Source organism: Balearica regulorum, chromosome 9, assembly GCF_011004875.1.
Source record: "Balearica regulorum gibbericeps isolate bBalReg1 chromosome 9, bBalReg1.pri, whole genome shotgun sequence".
Taxonomy (NCBI): domain Eukaryota; kingdom Metazoa; phylum Chordata; class Aves; order Gruiformes; family Gruidae; genus Balearica; species Balearica regulorum.
The window spans coordinates 10,563,105-10,580,400 of NC_046192.1; the positions used below are offsets into that span (position 1 = coordinate 10,563,105).

The following is a 17,296-nucleotide window of genomic DNA, read 5'->3' on the forward strand; positions in this document are numbered from 1 at the left end:
CATCCCAGCAAGGTTCAACTGTCACATCAAAGAGCCAAACCACGCCAGACTGGTTTTGAAGTTAAAAGTATAAAAGAGAGGCAGAGACTGTGACTGCTGTGTACAATATACTGTAATGCCACAAGCCTGTGGATAGTCAGACAGGAACACAGCTGTAAAGCAGAACTTTTCAAAAATTACTGGCAAAAATATCAAAGGCATTACCTGGCATTTTTAATTTTTTATCAATTCTGTAGCAGCATTGCTACTTTAATGGGTTTTTTCTTGCAACACTCTACCCTCTACAAACATAGCACCTGAGTTCTTCAGTCAGGTCTCTTTCCTCTAAATACTTTCTATAGATAGAAGCAGGGCCTAAGAGTAGCTGAAAAAGCATAACCACTTTTTTCAAGCCATGACACAGAGTAACTCCTCTTCCTGTTGTTCTGATTCAATATAATTTATCTGCCTACAGATAACTTGATTTCACTGAGATGTATTCCATTGGTTTAATCTACAGAAGGCATATAGGCTTTACTTTATTCTCTTACCGTCCATCTCCAAATATAACTGTCGTGTATCCTAACAGAGCAGAAAGAGGAGTTTGGGGATCCAGAGAAATACCCACCACATAGAGCCTTTCAGTGCAACGTCAGGGGAATTTCCCAGCAGTCGCTTTTCCACGGCCCTTGGGTACTGCAAAGTACTGATTTTCAGATCGTGTACCAACTCAGTCAGGAGTTCAGAATGGCACAGGACCTTTTACAGAAAGTGTTCCCATCAAGCCTTGCAAGGCACAAGGTGTTTGAGTCTGTCTCCCTCCCTGCACCCAGCTTTACTCTGCCTTACAGTACTTATAGATAAATGTTCTTTCAGAACATACATTTGGAAAGAAGTGACTATGACAGATGATGATCCTCCCCATCTCAGATTTCTCATTTCATCTTTTCTGAGATGAAACTTAGAGATACAAATACAAAAAAGAAAGAGCTTTTCTACAAACTGAAAGTCCTGATTTTTTTTCCCCCCCACTTCACTCTTTTCCACTCTCCATCCTCCAGCCTGAAGAATTTCATACAGGTATCCGGTAAGTTCACAAACAGCTTATTTATGGTACCTTCAAAGTCACAGCTTAATGAATTTACTAATAAGCAGGTAAGTACAAGGTGAGCTGGACAAGGGTGAATACCATCACTTTACACCAGTGAACTAGCCTCAAGGCTTGCAGGTTGAAAAAACCAAAAGCCATCAGCAGCACCCAAAGATGGGTTGGAGATCACGCAAGAGATGGGCACAAGATTTGCCCTAACTTCACTATTTTCAGTATTGCTTCTTTAAACTAAGCTAGCTTAGGTGAATTAAGCTGCAGAACAGAGTACTCAAACATCTATCCAGACTGATTTAATTAACAGCTGACATACTGTACTTAAGCTGCTACCAAGTACTAGCTTCGGCTAATCATTTCACAAGCAAACATGAAGGCTGTTCATATTGCTGCATTAATCTGTTGCTGCAGAGTTATGTAACTGAAAAATGGCACACGCTAAGTTGATAGGACCCATTTAAGCACATACTACTCATAACATAGCCCTTGAGTGTAATAGAGGGCATGAGTAATAGCTTCAGCTGGAAGTCAGCTGGTAGCAAGATGGACACGGGTGCTTAGTTCTTAAATATGCAGAAAGTAAGGCTACAGCAATAGAATATGCTCATAAACGTGGCCCATTTCCTTTTTCCTTTCTGAATTTGTACCTTTGCTAAGAAAAACCCCCCCCACTATAAGAGACATATGACATTTTAAATACTAATTAAAGAGGTTAATATCAAAGACTAGAAGGATGAAAATTTATTTAGAGTTCCACAACATACACGCCAACTCAGCATCAAATTGAGCTTGAACACAGCAATCCTTGCAAAAACCCAAGTGTATAAGTGTTGCTTGTGCTCCTGGAGACGGCTTCAAATGGTTTTTCCAACCCCATTCATTTTCAACCAATAGCACTAATAAATGCATTCAGTACAGATTTTTTGAAAACTGAAGCTGTCCCAGTAATGGAGCCAGAAAAGAACTCAAATAATAACCAGAAACTTCCACTTGAAAAAAATTCAAAGCAAAATAAACTCCCGAACATCTGAGTTTTACTAGCTGATGTAGGACTGATCCCATTTGCTCATTTTCAAACTTGGAGAAATGATAATTGCTTCTGTGACAGACAGAACAAAAGAATTCATAAAAGGCTAAGATAGGATAGTACGGTGGTTTTGACGCATTTATGCTTTAATTTAAAAGGGTTTGCTTCATAATGGTCTATTTATTAAAGTTTGCCATTTATAAGAGTAAAAATCTATGCAAGAAAAGAATCAAGAGTTTCAGGTTTGGTTATGAATGCATTTTGTTTCAAAAGCCTTTTCAAAACATTTGCTAAACAGGCATGTTTAATTTTACTAGGAAAAAAATAACGATTAACATAAAAACTATGCAAGTTAACATCATTAACAAGCTGTTTCTCTGGCCGTACTTTACAGTGAACATGAATGGAAACCCACCAGATCTGCACTATTCTCCCCCACCATTCCCTTCCATAATGACCATTGCCAGTTCTTAAAAGTTTTTAACATTCACATTTTATGAACAAAATTTGCTCATAGAAGTATCACTACGAAATACTTCTACCTGGATTAAATGTACTCACTAATGCCTTTTAAAACTTAACAGTAGTTTCCTGTACCTACAAACCTTTTATTTCAGTAATTGCTAGAGTATGCAAATTATCTGAAACAATGCAAAGCACAATGGCCATAAAATACAGTTCTATCCAAGGCACTTGAACATCAACATGGGCTAATATTTAGCAACCAAATCAACACAGTGAACATTTATGTTAATTTATTAAGCTGGGGAAGGCTGTGGGCAAAGGGGTTGGGGGTGCGCTGTTTTTATGTTTTTACTTCAGAACATATGCAAGTTTTCATTGCAACTAAATCCCATTAAAAAAAAAAAAAGGATCTTAAGATAAAATTAAAATGGGGAACTTACAAATTTAACTACTGATATGATACATGGGGCTTTCTTTTAAAAGGAAGTACTGCCTTCTTAGATATTAATGATTCTTTGGAAAAATACACCCTAATGCTCATCAAGAATAATAGGCAAGCTACAGAGAATCAAACTTGCCCCTTCCTACATAAAAAAAGAAGCAAAGCCTCTTATCTTTTACTGATTAGTATCAGCCTCTTTGGGAGGAGACTCTCCTGTCAGCAAAGGCCAAGATTTCCAAAGGCAGCGCCCTGGGCAGTTGCAGGTCCTTCTCAGGCTGCGGCCTCACCATGCAACATCCTCAAATCTGCCAGCACCACCACTCGTGCAATTGTTCCGAGGGATCTGGAATGGTTTAAATATTCTTAAGCTGCAAGTCCTTTCTTAAGTGAGTATTTTGATTTGATAGGGTCAAAGTGGTTATATAGGTGCAATATTACCAGCAGATCTAAGGGAATGGTAAGCCTCCAGCAAAAGGAGAGTTGAAAAATAGCTGTGCAAGGGCCCCCTCACCCATACTGTAGTCAGAAGAGGCCATTGCATTAACCACAGCCTAACCCCAGACATCATAAACATCTCAGGGGAAAGAAACCCCTTCTTTGAGGGTTTGACAGCCATCCTGCAGGGAGAGCAGCTGGTGCTTCGAGTGCCTGCCTTGTCCTGATAACAAGAATCCCATTGAATGTGCACTGGTCCATGGAGTTGCTTCACTGAAGCAGGAGGACGGACCAACAGGGACCTGACATGGCTTCAAGTGCAATTATCACTTCAACAACATTTTACTTGGAAATCCATGATCTTGGTGTTTTTCCAGTCTCAAAAAGAATTAAAGCTCTGCAAATGCTATGCACAAAAGAATTTCCATCTGCACAGAACCAGAGTGGAGCGCAGGAGAGTCGCAGCAGAATTCTTCCTCATCCTTCCTCTTGCACTGATTTCCAGACAATTATCTGGGCTGTTCTTGCTGTGGCTTCCAGTGATTTCACTTGCTGTAAACTCTTCCACCTACTCAAGTGGAAAGAGGGCTGTATCCTGAAGATTCTCCAGAAAACTGAAACAAGAGCTTTAGTGAAATAATTCAAGGAAGCATACTCCCTACTACACCTAATTACACTTGACTTTATTCTTAAGCTATGGTGATCCACAGCCATTCTCAATTACACACAATGGAAATATCAAAAAAAGCTGGTGGGACAATTTGAGATATTTGAGACAGCTTAGCAAGAAAACAAAACACCCCAAAAAACACTACAGCAGATAAAACAGTATCTAGTTTATTACATATAGAAAGAGATTTCCAGAATTTACAAACACCCATATTTTCATTCCAGGGAAAGAGTCAATTTGAAAAGTTCACCCTTTTTTGTTTTCATTTTGTTTTGTGGTTTTCTGTTGGTTGGGTTTTTTTTTTTCTCTTTACAATATATACAGTGGAAGACTTTGATTTCTTTTTTCTGATTTTTTTTTTGTCAGTTCCTGTGCAATTGATGAATTCAAGTTGACACTTGTAAATACCATGTACAGTAATGTTTGTCTTCATTGTAGTTAATACAGACTATTATTTTACAAGGAGTACAAAATTATTTTTCTTTTGGAAAGAACTCAACTCAACATCAGGGTTATCTTACAACTGATAGTATCAGTAAATACGACTGTACAATCAAGGCCCAGGGACCAATGACTCATATTATATTATTTTCTGAATTACAATCTTAAAACAAGAATAGTACCCTACTCTATTCTTAGAAGCCTTGTTTTAAGCAGGTTTCCCACTCTGTTTACAACAGAATATAGTATACCTCAGTTCCACATCAAAAAAGATGTGCTGTAGGAAAAGTTACATTTTAATTAAAAAAGTACATGTATAAATCAAAACCTATGTTAAATATTTAATACTCTTCAACCAACATTAAGTTTTGTATGTAATAATTTACAATGATGATTTGTCATACAGGTTTTCAGCAGCAAATGAAGTTGTGTAAATGTGCTAGTAAAATACCCATTCTCACCATGACATAGTGGTGGGCACATCAGTTCATTGTGGCCAGCTAAGTCCTTATGGTAGAGGATGAAGTAAGAAAGACTCATTGTCCAGGTGTCACAGTGCTTCTGCTTGGCACAACACGGGATGTGCAGCTCAGTCAACTAACTCCTGAGGTTTGTGTAAAGTAAACAAACTGAACTGGATGCATCGTACCCATTTACAGAGGAAGAGGAGGAGGAGGAGGTGAGGTCCTAGTTGTGATAGCATGAAACATTTATAGTCTTGATACCCATGAGTTAAAAGAAGGATTTGCTGAGGTTGTATAGGTCATCATTCTGAAATTGAAAGAGAAAGAAAATTAGCATCATGGGCACTTTAAAAGCTTTTCTGTAATTATTTCCCTCCCCCTCTTTTTGGTTTGTTGTTTTTTCTTTTTTCTTTAAAAGAGTTATCATCCAAACTGAAAATGTTAGCACCTTGAAAAAATATGGCATACACAGTTGAACCGTACTCAAGCATCTGAATCCCAAAAGCATTTAAAACAGATGTTGGCAATAAAATTCAAAGCACTCAGAAATACACTTAAAACTTGCAAGAGATTCACCTAAGCAGAAACAATTTAAGTGTCCATACTGATTAACTCTGACAAGCTCCTGTGACAAGAGAAAGAAAAGCTCAAACCATTAGCCTGCTGCTGGCATTTTTACCCACTACAAGAAAGATTTATTAGATATAAGGCCTCTTTGTAGGGCTTCCTGGCCACTTGCAAATGTCATGGCTTGCATGGGAAGGATGACCAAGGAATGGAGCTTCAGGGGTGCAACATTACTATTCCCTACTGACATACAAGTTACAAAAAAAACGGTATCCTGAAAATCCTGTTAAAGTCCATAAATTTATCTACATTCTGCTTCTCTCTCTGAGAAAGGACTGGGTGAATAATAAGGTCCTGCAACCCTAATAATGCACAGCACAGGTTTACTGGGGAATCGATGTCAGAAGCTGCCTTTGATCCTGTCTCACCAGTCCTCCTCATCTCTTGGCTCCAGCCTCCCTGATCCAGCACACAGCATAACTGTCTCTGTCAACCAGTCCTCTCAACTCTGCCTTTCAGTTAATGTTACACCGGCAAGTCATCAGTACAAGGGCTCTGATCATGAGCAACATGGTGCACAGTGGGGCACTCTCGGTGCCGATCTGCCTTGTGTCCCGCAGCAATCCCACGGCAGATGCCTCGTCCCCCGGTGGGGAGTGATGTGCCTGCTGGGGGATGCAGGGTTGGGGTCGCACGCCAGGGCGTCATGGGGTGCCTCCCTGCTGCGCTCCAGGCCCTGCTGCAATGGCTGGCCACACGCACAGCAAGGGCCTCCCACCAGCCACCGGTGTCAGCCCCACTGCCCGCAGGGCGGCCGTGCAAGCATGCAATCCCCGAGCCACCACAGACCACAGCCCCGTCCTCCTCCCTTCACACTACAGTCGCATGCAGCCATACCCACTGGGGACTGAACAACGCACCAGTGAAATGAATACTATTTTTGTTTTAACTGGGGTTAGAGGACTACCATCATTTACATTTCAGGAGTTTCATCTAAAATCTGATGAAGCAAGACTTAGACTTTACATAAAAGTGTGTCTATTTCTATATTCGATATTAACTATGCTCCTGAAAAGATAGGTAAACAGTGCATTTTCCTCAGTACAAATAAAGGCTTCCCATAGACATGTTGAAGTAAAAAAGCTGAAAAGACCTCCTGTCCTATATTCTTTCATTGCCCAAGAAACAGAATTTACTTTGTGTGGTCCTTCAAGTGAAAGGAAAGCTTATCCCTGCAAGTGATGTGTGGTATGCTGTGAAAACTCCCTGGAGAATTATCTCACAGATCTCTTATTTACTTTCAGCTTTCTTCTGCACTCACATTGCGATCTACTGGAATGTTCCTACCCAAATATCTATATACAGCTTCACATAGCTTTGCAGCTTTCAACTACGTTGGACCTAAAATTAGCCAGTAATGCCATACTTTATTAATAAAGACCAGACGACAAAGGAGAAATGGCTTCATTTAAAATGGAGGAGCAAAGCGTGCGTGACTTGCGTGCTGCATATCTGAGGTGGGTGTTTCACACCCGGCTCCTGTGCAGTGGGCCCAGGGGAACAGTCGGGTGCCCAGCAGCAGGGCCCCACAGCCCGACCTGCCCTGCACGTACAGGCAAGCGGAAGGAAAGCAAATGCAGCTTTTCTACATTGCTAGACCTTATTCTGCTAAGAGATTTTAAGTACATAAACAATAACTTGCCAAATATTACACCTCTTCACTAGTATTCAGGTCATCAAGCTGAAATACATCATGTATTGAACAAAATGGTCTGTCCAACCCAAATCCTCACCAATTCAACTAATACAGTCAAGACATCATCGCAACTGCTACTAGAGAGCGTTCATTCCTGGATTCAGGAGTCAGAAGAGCAAAGGAAGAAAGAGAATAACAAGTCTATTTGAAAAGCAAAACACTTCCTGGAGGAATTCACTAAGAAAATAATACTGAGGAAACCCACAGTTACAGAAGCCCAGACGCTCACATATTACAGTCCTGCACATTTATAAAAAGAATGAAAAAAAACACAGCAGACTTCTGAAATATCGAAGAGTTTGAGACTTGGGATGAAGAGCCAGAATCACGTAGGATGCAAACTGGCACAGACTGCATTTCAGACAAACTTCAGCTGCAGGTATAACAGGACACAGGGGCACAGAGCAGCTTCAAGTTTGTAATTGCACCTCCCGTATCTTCAACAGTACAACATGGAAAACTGTCACTCTTTGATAAAAATATATTGGTAGCTTTTGTTTCTTCTGATTTTGTGAGGGAAAAAAATTTAGACTGTCTGCTACAGACCCTCTGAGATTATTTATTGCAATGATTTGTTTTCACATCTCCAATTCCTCTGACAAATCTCTTTCCACAAAACAAAAATCGTGTAACTGAGAACGACAACCTATTCGGTTGGGCTATTCGGTGCCTGCTCTGTCTGAATGCACACAAAACTGCCTAGAAAATGGCCATTCTGAGAGCAAACCTGCTCCTCCAAGGTCACTGGAAATACAGTTGACCTGCAAGGTCTTGGATCCAGGGAATTCTTGTTTGTACATAACTTACAGCCAAAAGCCCCATCCTTAATTTTATTGTACAAATGTTCTTTGCTAGACTTAAAATTATATTTCTTAAATTCTTGACAAAACAATCTAAATATCCTCTCCCCTCAGTGAACTATTACAGTATGTTTCAAGGCGGAAGTACCTTATTTGGAATTTTAGTCATTGGTGGATACCTCACTGTTTCTTATCAACAGCCATCAGCATTTCCTTAACAACACGTAAAAACAGTGCAGAAGACAAGTGCTTTAATAGAGAGTGCTAGGACTGCAGCGAGCTGAGGTAAGGATCATTAAAACTACTGACATCACTGTTGGCAACCAGAGAAAAGGGGAAACCTGTGTTTAATCTATTTCCTCTTCACCACAAGCTTCAGCTGGAGTCCCCAATAATACAGTTTGCGGTTGACTTTATGGAAAAAATTAGTGATGCAAGAAAAATGTACCGAAACAAACAAGCATCTTTAAAAGTTACTACAAGGTACCTTTGACAAGTAGTCTCTGCTCAACATCTGTTACAATACACATACAGATAAAACTCACGCACGTTCCAGCTGGCAACACTTTCTTCTCCAATCTAGTAGTGCAGGCTGGATACGACACAGCTAACTGTAGTTCCTTATTACAGCCGAAGTCCCATTCTTAAATCCAGTAACTAAAAATAAGTTGATACTTCATTTTATTTCCAATATCAGGGAGCTGGAGAAGGAGAGGAGTACTTAAAATTTGAACTTTCTAAGAGCAGAGCATCTAGACAATTTAATAATGTATCTTTCCTGAAGTTAACAGAATTTTCACACGTAAAACAGATGTGTTGTTAAAATACACTGAACGTATAATCCTTACTCCTTCCTTACAATCCATTCTCTTTCAAAAGTAAGCAAGAAGGAACAAATATATCAAAAGAAATGAAAGTGAAAACTCAAGTAATCTTCAAGCAAAAGACTTTCCAGTCACCAGTTTAAACTTCTACTTGCTATTAAGGACTATATGTCTTGTCCCTAAACCACCAACAGAAATGCTCTTCCAACGGGTCATTTCATTTCAAACCAAGTAAGACAATGCCGAGTTGCTGTTGAAGCTCCATGATCATCTCAGCAACTAAATGCAACCACTTTGTCACTGATCAATATGGCAGGGCAAAATGCAGCTCCCCGACACCAGACCTGCTCAGCACCCTGTGACACCTTTGCAGTGTTAGCTAGACATCTGTTTAGGAAACAAATCCACAGATAACAGAGCCAGATCAATGAAAAGATCACTCCTGACCAAAGAAAATGCCAATTTTTCTAGATCTGCGAAAGGAAGATAACTTCCCAACTCTGCCATCAACCTTAGGAAATGAAATGTATTCTGCAAAACTGTACATATCCCACCAGCATCTCATTTGAAACAATGAACAACAAGGACTGGTTGCAGATTCCTTTGTCAAAGATACTAGTTACAAACAAAAGGTTTTAAAAGCAAATGCATTTATTGTTTACTTTAGGATCATATAGAGTATGCTATTCTGTGTAGATTAAATGGTGATTTACTGCATAATAAACACATCTACCTAGTTAAAAAAAAAAGCTCAAGAACGAAAGCTCAAAAGAAAAAGATAGTCATTATGAAAATAGACCAGTGGACTCACACAGAATTTCACAAGTCGAGGTCTGCATGCAGCCTGGGCACCCTTTGTCTGGGCAGGTATAGCCAAGTGTCTTTAGAAATCTGACACAAAACAAACACATGAAGTAGTCCTGAAAAGCTCATTTACAGCTCTTGTCTTGGTGACATCCACATGAGTCATCACCTAATTATGATGAAATGGTGCACACCTACTTAAAAGCTGAATTTATCCACGTTTTTGTGTTCACCATACTGATGATCGTAAGTAGTATCTGTTTACACTTTTCTTGGTATTACTAACGTGCTCACAGATATGGGAAGTATCCCATTCGGATAAATTAAAAACATCAACCAAAATTTAAACTAACTCAAATAACTTCTTTTCAAAGAGATGCAAATACATTGTACAGTTTCCTCAATCTCACACGGACTGTTGAAAGAGTAAAGGAATGCAAAAAGAAACAATGGTTGCTCTAGTATGTTAATTGTAGCCTAAGTACTAACAAAAGGAATTCAAAATAGAACTAAACAAGGTAATTACAACATTGCTATTTAACTTGACAGGCTATAATCTACATTTAATAAGCCTAGATAACCTTTTCTTCATTGTACCCCAAAATGCCTATTTCAGTTTCTTGTGAACGTCGTAAGTGGGGAATTACTGACAATTTGGTTTCACTAAGTCCCTTCCTATCAGGCCGAGTAACTGGATTTGGTGTTTTCACCCCCTTTTTCCTCTTCATACAGGTAATCGTTCACTGATGGAGGAACCTAAGGACCAGTAAGAGACGGTACAGCCTTTCTGCTGTGAGTTCAGACAAAATTCACTCCCTTCATGTACAGCACTGAAAAAAAAAAAAGCCATCCTCACCACAGAGGAAGGTCTTCCTCTTTTCCCTAGAAAGAGAAGGTGGGAAGAAACAGAAACTAAGAGACTTTTAAAATAAGATGATGAACAGAACCAGGTTCTTACATTTAAGAACCTGTTTCCTGGGGTGTAAGTATAGTGGGAAAACACAAACTAAACCATATATTCTTTGGACGAGCTTCTGCCCAGCAAAGAATTTGTATGTTTGATTTGAACTTCACAGCGTGTCAACCTGATTTAAACTCACTCAAGACAAAACTAAACCCATCAGTGAGGTCAGCACGAAAGGCTGCTGCCACAGACAGGAAGCCCGGGACTGCCTGCGCCAAGCACCTAGACAGAGACTGACACTGCTGGAGATCAGAGTTGCTGTTTCCACCTGTAAAGAGGAAGAAAGCAGCCAGCAATCCTCTCTTTCCAGTATATAAAGATACAGGAAAAAGGAATTCACTGAGTTTGTATGTAGAAAAAATATTTTAAGGTATTTCCTGATCTATTACACAAAATCAGCAGCAGTTACAGATTTGAACAAAGCTGACTGACCCAAGTACTGAACTTCTGATTCAATATTTCATCTTTTCAATTTTGGAAAAAAAAGTTACGGACTTTTTTGTCTTGAAAACTAAAAGAAAGAAGACATGACTAAGTCTAGAAAGAAAGAGCTTAAATTCACTAATCTGTTTTGTAAAGAAATTCTACAATTTTTCTTGCAGGGATGCAGCTAAAGTGTAAAACAAAACAACTGTCCAACGTTGCAAGTTACAAAAACCTGAGATACAGCCCTAGATTTTTGTTTGCTTGGTTTTTATGAAATGGGAAACGTGGGAAGAGTATCTCTCATTAAAAAATGCTACATTGTAAGTGCGATTCTCATGTTTGCTCCTTTCAATTTTCTAAGGACTGAAGGTCTGGATCTCTCCCCTTCCTTTACTGACAGTCCAGCTGAGTAATCTGCTAAAGGTTGAGTCCAGCTTACCTGAAGAGAAATTCCCTTTGTTTCAGGACTGAAAATAATGATGTTACCATGAAGCCAGGGCATGCAGGATCTCACGAGATCAATACTCCAAGTTCATCCCAAATCTTCTTATAATGCTTCTCTAATACTCTTGGCAGCATTGTTTGTGTTTGATGTCCCTCAGATAAACCCACCGCTGGCCCAGGGTCTTCTCCCCTCCCCTAGACTGCAATAATGAGAAGGGATATCAAAACCTATCATCTAGTTAATAGCTTCAGCCTTCACAGGACAACATTGCTTCTGTTTTTAAGATTCAAAGAAACTTGCAAGTTCAACAACCAGGGTCATTAATTATTTTGGAATTTGTACTGGTCAGTTCTCCACATTATCAGAGTCTAACCCCGAAGAATTTGGGGCATTCGCACTTCCCCTGATGACCCAATAAATCACACACAGTTCAAGAAAGCAATGATGAAGCACACTTTGTATGGCTGTATCCTTGAAAGAGGAAAACACTGCTCAGTATTCATCTTTATCAAACATATAACCATATATCAACCATATTAATAAGGGGAATCCAGAAACACAACTTCATTATACAATTTGTTTCTCAAAGGAGCTTTCTTTGCACATTTTTTTTTAATTACTTTTATGGTAGTTTGGAATTCAATAAAACTCACCAATGTTGGGAATCATTACAATTGCTCTCCCGATGGGGAAGCAGATGATCTGTGGGCCTTTAGATGCACTCACACACCTTCAGCTTGTTAGCTATTTAAACATACACAATTAAATTTGACCAAACTTGAGTGCACTGAAGCTGTGCTCGTATTATATCAACTAAATTACATCAGCAGTGGAGCTCAGCAACGCATAACACCCAGTGTCGCTACCAAATAATCAGAAAAGATCTCAGCTGCTGAATTTTCATTTTCATTATCCTTCTGTGAATTTGTATTTCACATGCCCTTCTGGCATTGTAGTCTGGTTCCCCACTCCTGCAGCCAAACATTGCCCCTTTCTCCTGTGCTTTTCTGACCTGACTTTATAATGCTCATTTTCTGGCAGATTTACTTCTCTCTGACAACATGTTAAAAAACCCTGCATAAATAATCTCAACTACCTTGAAACTATTCTCAAGATGCACGCTAAATTGTGAGAGTTCCACCTTAAGGCAAGGATTCACACCATTCAGCTTAGCAGGAGCCATTTTCCTCCCAATGGACAAGTAAGTGGGAAAAGTAGAACAGACAGAAGAAAAATGGCTTTTAAAAGGAAGACATACAGAAGCGCTGCAGGGGGATAACCTGGCCAGCTGACCTTCCCTTTGAAATTTTGCCAGTGCAAATTAAGTAGCTAGTCTGCAGCACTTCTGGCAGCAGCGTGGGAAGGAAGTTCTGCAGTGATTTTGGATGAAACACTTCCTCAATTCCCAACAACAGCACATTAAATATCAAAAAAGGATAATAAGGAGGTGCTGGAAAACACATTCCAAAAAACATGCCAAGAAAACAGAGAAGGGGATAAGAGCAAACAAAATGTCATAAAGGTGACAAAACTGTAACAAGAAGTTTGGAAAGCCAAGGTAGATACAAAGCATCCATTATTTTGACACTGTTTGCTCTGCTTTAATACAAAAACTGTACCATACAGCAGAAATTAACAGTTGAAAACAAACTAGAGATAGTGCGTTAATGAAGTAAAAGGAGAAGGCCTTTGGTAAAAGGCAAAGAGCAACAGTAAAGTTTGTTACAACTTGAAGCTGGACTACAAAACAATTATTTAATCACAGATTTAACTTTTCACCAAGATACCACCATCAGTCTGACATCAAATGAATTACGTAACTGCTTTGACCCATTGTTTTCTCCTTTGTAGACCAGGAAGATAATAAATCGTACAAGTCTATGACATCTGACATAAAATTTTTTCAGTAAGAATATATTTATTTTCATGTACATCCACAAACCTCCACAATTCACTTCTTGTAATTTGCACTTACTTGACCCAACCTTTTTGCCTTCTCTCTCTCTGCCATAAATTGCAAAACTTCTCTAGGTGGAGTCATATGGCATTTTCATCTTCCTACCACTTCAAACCTGATGTTCAGAACCCTTTGACACTTAAGCTAACAACTGAAATTCAAAGCATCAGCCATGGTCAAAAAAGCTCTTCAACAATAAAGTGCTGCGGTTGGGGCATACAACCTAGAAGCAGGTGGACAAGCATACAACTGGATGCAGAAAGACCCAAAATCTAATTCTACTCCTTGGTTTGAGTTGCTATATAGTTTTACTCAAGTTACTTTGTCTTGGTCTCACGTAAAACAAGATAAAATATCTACCCCATCTATTTTCTACATGAAATTTTCTTGTGAGGAGGAGGAAGTCATCATGTCTCAAACACACACAGTCACTGTAACATCTAGGGAATTAGGTTTGTGCCTTAATCTTCCCAAATCTCAGTGAGATGAGAACTGCTACCTGACAGAAGAGTTCAGACCGTGCCAGGGGCCAGACAGCAGGGTGGTAAGTGTCTCGACAGTGCCCACATGATGCAGGGCAGCATCTGGACAAGGTGCTATAAATAAAACATCAGGCCAGCCATACACTGAGGACAAAAAAAGAACTCAAAAAATGCTTCCTTCCCTGAACACTACCTACAAACCAAAGAATACATTATATGTGGGAAACACTAGTTTCTTACTAGGAGAAAGCACGTGCATGAGGGTAGGGGCAAAAGTATCATTGCTTAAGGAAAAAATAACATTTGAGGATTTTGTGTCTGTATATATTGCCAAGCATTACTCCACATTAAAACAGATTTATAAAATTAAGAAAACTCTATATGCAAATAGAATTTTTAGCTGGAAAAAGAAACAAAATTCCAACATAAGAAAATAAGCCTTTACAGGTAGAGCAAGTGCTCTACCCTTCTACTCCCACTGATTTAGCAATTGAGATACTCTGGACTGAAACGGGATTAACCTCAAAAACAATGCTGAGCACTTTAATGAGCTCTGAGGTTGTTCATGGCTAAACTATTCACTGTACCATTTAAACACTGAAATACTTGTTTGTATATAGATTAGGTTTTCAAAACAATTGTCATCCAATTTGTTTCCAGAAACCATAGTAACAAGAAAACAGTAAATATGAAACAAAACAAAAAAAAAGATGGAAGGGGAGAAAGTGAACATAATTCTGATCCAAAACAATGGAACTATCTCAAGTTTGAAGTCTATGAACAGAGGAAGCAGCACCTGGCAGGCCCTTGGGGAGGGGGGAACCCCATTTGGATACAGCTGTGAATTAAATCCAAATTATAAAGACCAATCAGACAAACCAAGTCTTTTACTGCTTGCTCTTTAGAGTTTCATTCAGTGAAATCCTAAAAGCCTGAATGACTGCCAATATTATATTTTAAAGTTACGAACAGCTTAAATGGACTAATCTTCACTTGTTCAGTTGCCGTGATTTCAAATGGGAAACTAATCAAGAGCCACGTTAATTATCTGATATAATTTTAACACTAATCTAGCATTATGAAACTGTATAATTACACAAGCAAAAGCAAAGTAGGTAAAAGTTATTCTCATCTCAGACTTTGCAGTCAGGCATTTTAATTCAATAATTCTTCCTTAAATTCTTTTAAAAATAAATGCCAGGTGGAAAGTTTTCCCGTATAATGAAGTTGTTTACAACAGTATCAGTAAGAATCTCACTAGATGATAGATGCTGTATTATTGTGACACACAAATCAGTTGTCAAACCTAGTATTAAGGATAACCCTTTAGAAGCTATTAGTATAAGTCAATTGAAAATTAAAAGCATATACTAATACAGATTAAGGGCTTAGCATGCACACAAAAGGATCTGTACATGATATCACATCTTGTTAAAATATCTTGGTTAATCAATGATTGAAAACATACACTAAACATTAACCTTGACAAAATACATAAAAATTCAGCCTTATTATGCTGTATGACCGTACTATATAATCTCATGAAACGGATAGTTCTCCATGTTCTCATAATCTACGACATGAATTTACACCATTGGCCGCTCAATCTTGTTAACCAAGAGAGAAATTATCTTGGACTGCTGTTAGTCTCACTGATTACAAAAGTAATTGACACTACATTTAAACCTCTCCCCCAGATAATAAAGGATGATTAATAGAATTTATCAACTTCACTCAAAAAGTTACTCAAAACACACGACACAAACGAAGTCTCTTCCTGAAACAAAAAGAAGTTTAATATTATACTAGTTAAGCACCAATAATGGTTTTAGAAATACTTTGACAAAATAGTATCTGACAAGTAGTTATTGTAACTGCTAGTCTTACTGACTATAGCACTGTTTAAATTAGCGTCAATGATGGAGCATAGATTCCTTGAAGTCCAAAACTAGGCATACTTGCGGCATTCAGCATTCAAAACCTAAAATGTGCTAGAAGGAGAAGCAAGCAAGATTAGAAAAAACTTTGGCATACAGAAGTCAAGGTCCACAAGACAAAGTACTGAGTCGGACATTACCTTGTGCTTCCTTTCACCATCAGGTCTTCTAACAACTGCGTATCCCACAACTGAAGTCTATGTTACAGTTCAGCCATGTCACAGAAAAGCCATTGACTAAAATACGCTGAAAATAACTATTCTAAGCACATAAGTATTTTCTTTTCCTTCAGTGACTGCTCAGCAGATTGCCCAACTGGCAGCTAAACACAAGCCAGTCAAGGGGCAAAGATGTTTGTCTGCTGCAAAGTAGAAATAGAGCCAGCACAAAACCCAAAGACAACGAAGTGACAGGAGAGGAATGGAGGATACGGACAGCACAACTAACACAGCACAAGTAACACAGTCACCAAGAAGACAAAATACGTTGTGCCATACTCAAGAAACCTTAGCTTGTGCTGGTTTCTTTGGTCTGGTTTCCTGAAGAAATGGAGCTTATGGAATTGGCAGAATAGAGAGCAGACCTCCTAAACAGGATGTAAAATTCAGTTTAATTTTGGCAAAGACATAAACTTTCAGATACACTAAGCTGCTGTACATTTTGTAAAAATCCACAGCTGAGTGGATTCCTTTTCTGAGGCACAGTTTTAACCCGCGTGTTCCACAGAGAGCAGAGCGGTCAGCACCCACCAGCAGCCCCTGCACCCATCTCCTCAACAGCCCCAGCAGAGGAAAAGCAGCAGAGGGTGTACTGCAGGTATGAAAGGGACAGTTAATACATGTAAAACAAATCTATAGGAAACAGCGCTTCATTAGTTCCACTGCTCACAGATCATCTGTTTGTACAAGCAGTTTTGCTTGGAGCAGTGTTTTGTCAGTACTATTACTGTTATGTTATGCAAAGAATGTATTAAATTCTTAAATATTACATGAGATTTAATGGATTGTGTATTGCATGTGGGAGGTCAAACAAGGAGGGTAATGTTCCATTCAACCTTATAGATATAACTTAAAAAACAGAAGCCTGCATTATACTTCAAGGAGCAAATACAGATCAAACACATGCCAGAGATGGGAGAAGGCAGCTTGAAAAGCAGAGAGAAAAAATGAAACCAAAAATTTAAAAATTATTTTAAAAATATCAATGGTTGTGACAAGCAACAGTGCAATTTTCAAGGAAGTTCTTGTCACTCTGATCTTTGTTATAAAAGGTAACTCAAACCACAATAAGACTGCAACCAAGCAGC

At 38.9% G+C, this 17,296-nt stretch overlaps 1 protein-coding gene across 2 annotated transcripts in view; it reads right to left on the minus strand.

The window, feature by feature from the left end:
- Window positions 1–1,804: 1,804 nt before the first annotated feature.
- The window catches only part of IRS1 (insulin receptor substrate 1), a 58,052-nt gene continuing 42,560 nt past the window's right edge, over window positions 1,805–17,296 (minus strand). For both annotated transcript variants that reach the window (XR_012836764.1, XM_075761033.1), the window contains one exon: window positions 1,805–5,335. The gene's annotated coding sequence lies outside the window, so the exon portion shown is untranslated. The remainder of the gene's footprint in view (window positions 5,336–17,296) is intronic.